The following is a 4,353-nucleotide window of genomic DNA, read 5'->3' on the forward strand; positions in this document are numbered from 1 at the left end:
TTTAGGAGCCATTTTTAACATTCTGCAGGCCACACCTTCTATTCCTAAGTCTGATTTAAAAAAACGTATTCTGGGGGCACCTGTGTGGCTCAGTCGGTTGAACGTCCGACTCTTGATTTTGGCTCAGGTCATGATCTCATAGTTCTTGAGTTCGAGCCCCACGTGGGGCTCTGCACTGTAGAGGAGCTTGCTTGGGATTCTCTCTCTCCCTTCTTTCTCTGCCCCTCCCCCCTCGTTCTCTCTCTCCCTCCCTTTCTCTCAAAACAAATAAACTTAAAAAAAAAGAAAACTACTTTAAAAGCCCCTATTCTTCTTGCTACCCAAAGTTACCTGATAGTATATCTAGACCGAGATTGTTTGGAGATGACAGTATATTGTCAATAGATAAGAGATGGAAATAAAACTAAAATTATTCTGTTTCTGTTCCACTTCCGTGATTTCTGCCAAAAAGGATGTTCTGTGAATCCTAGCACATATTAGTTACTTAATAAGTATTTATTGAATGAACTATGGATTGGATAAAGGAGAATAAACATTTGTTAAGGGTAAATGAAAGGCTTAACGTAATAGGTAAATAGATTTTAAATGAGCACGTAGCTGTTTCAAAAGAGATTTTCTCTAGTTGCAGATGAATTGCTTTCCCAAGTCCTGAGAGAATAAGAAGTGAGATTAGCGCAAAACCAACTCAACATATATTTGTTGAGTGAGTGAATGAATGAGTGGACAAATTCATTTTGTTGGATGATTCTCTGTCTATGGGACTAGAAAGACTGTCCACCTCCCCACTCCCACATTGTTAACCAACAAAATGTTAGCTTGGCAGCATATATTTTTTCTTGGTGATAATGTAGGAAACTCTTAGAGATTATTCTTCCTACATTTCATTAAACACTGAGCATATTTTAAAAGACACAATCTCTAAAATTATGTGTTTAAGCAGTGCAAATGAGTCCCTGTCAAAACGTTGGAAGTATTTTTCAGAAATATGTGCTTACCTTGCATTATACTGAGCTCCTATATACTATACGTGTATATGTACATTTACATGTACATGTATATGTATATGTGTATGTATATGTGTGCATGTGTATAGTATGCATTCTGTTCACTAAATATTAGGTATAATTTTTTCTGTGACCCCAAATAGATTGATTTTCAAAATATCTGGTTATAATAAATCTGTGTAATTACGTATAAAGTACATCTATGATTAATTCAGTCAGTCGTAATCTGAAAAAATCCTTAAACTATTCCTTAATTTATGGCTATATTAAACTATAAATATAATGTGATAAAGGGCAAAGTGAGAAACGCAATCTCTTCATCGCAGGTGCATCTTCTTTTACTGAAAAGAATTACTAAGATACTTTTATATATGTAATGCTTGTCTCATCTTGGAGCTTATTAAGAGTAACTTTGTCATAGCAATACATTAGTAAGTACCAAAAGTCTATCATAAACTGAAGACTACCTACACATGACTGGTGCTAAAAAGAAGTGTTAGAAATACTACTTGTCCCCATGGCATCTACACATAATTTACATATGAACCAAACACAACTAGAGAACAAGATATCATACATGTCTTAAAGTCTGTTAAAAACTGGAAGAACCCTCAGACATTATATTGACCTTTCATTTTAGACACGGGGACACTGAGCTACACAGAGGAGAAATGATTTCCTGAAGACTGCACAGCTGGTAAGAAATAGTAAGAAATCGACTTTACTACATATATTTCACTGATTTGTGGTGTCATCAGTATCATATATACAACTAAAATAGAAAAGATCCTGGCTAGTATGTGATAACACACGGCCAAGAGACCCTGAACTCTAAGATATATACCAATTTCCAAAATATTAGGAGGTGGGGAAAACATCTGAATACAACTTTCACACGCATGTACTATGTAATTTAAACAGAACTTTTACATGTGATATGATCTATTGTATTGTGTATCTATTGGGTCCACTGGATTGATTTTACCACCCACTGAGGAGCTGACCTGACCCAAACACTAAATCATGTATCAGTTAATTAGAAACCTTGTTAACATATACAACCAAAGTGCTAATTGTTCAGTTTGATAGTAGGTGCAGAAGAAAAGAAATAGTTTCAGGTGAACAGAAACCACCTGGAAAGTTTTCAAATTAGAAATAAGAGTTTTAACCTTGAATGGATGGGTAAAATATGATGAGGTAAAGAAAGGGAAGCAAACAATTGAGCAACTTAAACTGGGGTGGGGTGGGGACCCCCAAATGTAATTGTTAAAAAAAAATGTATTCTTTAAAATATATCCATTTAACTTCAGAAAAATATGACACAATTTTTTAAGGTCTCAAAAACAAATTGTAATGTCTCTTCTACAGAAAATAGACAAAAACTTGAAAAAATTAAATATAGCTTCCAAGAATTAAAATATATAAAACTGAGTTACATAAAATGTGATGCAGCATTTGTTTTGTAGCCTTGTTATAAATTCAAAAGGGGTCAAATAGTCTGATAGTGAAGTCATGGTGGCCTGAAAACAAGTGGCCGGACATTCTCTCACCCCCCCCCCCTTTTTTATCTTTTTGTGCGTTTCTTAGAGCCAAGGATTAATGCAAAAATAAAATTTTGGGATTTCCTTCTTGCCGGCTGTGTGCATACGAAAGAAAAATCCGGAGATATAACGTACCCAGTATAAAACTGGCTGGCTGAAACCTTCAGTGATATCTTTTACCTTCATCCTCAGAATTCCATCTCCAGTCCTTGCAAAAGCAAGCCAACAGAAACCTAGAAGCCCGTTTTGTACGTGTAAGTAAAATGCGCACACCACAGTGCAAGTGTGATCACATTAAAAAATGTGCCCACTTGGCAGTTAGGAGATGTCACTGCAATCGTTAGTACGTGAAATTTCAATCCCTTTGATGAAGATACCATCTTTCAGCGAAGCCCCGGCAGAAAACCTTTGGTTCCTGTTAGACCCCTCCCTCCCTAGTCAACTGCTGGGCTCCATCCGGAGGGAAGGAGGCTCTCCCTCTCCATCACAGCTAAGCGTTCCCAGACCCAGGAGAAACTCTGGGTTTCTGCAGGGCACTCAACGTGCGGCTAAGTGTCCCAGCTCTGCAAAGGGCAGCTGGAAACGGATTTAAAATGGCAACGTTGACCAATCAGCGCCGCCGCGCCGAAGCAGACATTTACACGCGCCTCCTCCACAGGCACAGCGGACCCTGGCTGTGTCTAACTCCCGGCTTAAGGCTGGAAAGTAGGCTTTTTTTTTTTTTTTTTTTTTTTTTAATTTCACGGTGGTCTGTATTGGGAGGAAGAAAACTTCTTCCTCGGGTGAAAGTTTTTATTTTGGAATTGGCCCAAAATAATTTTGGGCGTGATGTGTGAGAATCTGAACCTAATTTTTTTTCAGAGCTTTTTGTTATTCAAGGATGAAAAGAGGTACATTTTTAAATGCACTCCACCTTTTTAAAACGGACTGTGGTCATTACAGTGTTCACATAACTCAGAAACAGCCCAAGCAATAAAATTAGGACTTGGCAGAAAGGGAGTTCCTAGGGAAAAGGTTAAATCAAGGTAAATTAAAGGGAGAGTTGGACAATTGGCTCGATTGTGATGTTTAGGAAGCTATGGGGTTCCCGCATGGGGCAACCCCTCTACTCTGCATGGGAGCGCGGGTGCGTAGCGCCAGACCCAAGGGCGGGGGAGACTTCGCGTGGTCTCTAGACTTTTCTGGAGAAAAAAAGCTCAACTTAGGGGCTGGCGTGCTCCCTGTGCCCGTGTGCACATTGTATGCACGTGTGCATGCGTCTGCGAATGCGCACGCATATCTGCGTGCATGTCGCCGCGCGTGTTTGTGTACGTGTGTGCTCATGCATGGATGTGCCCGTTCGAGTGTGCATATGTGGATCTGTGTGCATGTCTGTGTGTGCGTGTGTGTGCGCGCGCTTCGGGTCCTGCAGTCTATGATGAGGGTAATCCCAGGCAGAGCAAGGCCGCGGGGGGGCCCGTCCCTACTCCTCCTCCGTTTCTTCCCACTCACGGGAACTAGAACTCTGCCGCGCGTGCAGCTAGACGCTTCCTGCAGAGTGTTGGCTCCGCGTCGTGGAGGTGCAGGTAAAGGCCAAGCCCTTAAACGCGGCTCCGGGGCGGTCACGTTCCCGTGCCTTACTAGGACAACCGCCCAGGGGCGACCTCGGGCGGCTGGCGGGACGAAGCCGGCGGCGAGCCGTCCCGGGATCCCCGGCCTGTCCCTTTAACCCCGCCGCCGGGCGGGAGCACGTGAGCGGGGCTTCGGGTGGCACCCGGGCGCCGCCGCCGCCGAAGCAGTTGTATTTCGAACGCTGCCTCTGGCCCGCG

Source organism: Panthera uncia, chromosome B4 (assembly GCF_023721935.1).
Source record: "Panthera uncia isolate 11264 chromosome B4, Puncia_PCG_1.0, whole genome shotgun sequence".
NCBI classification, from domain to species: Eukaryota; Metazoa; Chordata; class Mammalia; order Carnivora; family Felidae; genus Panthera; species Panthera uncia.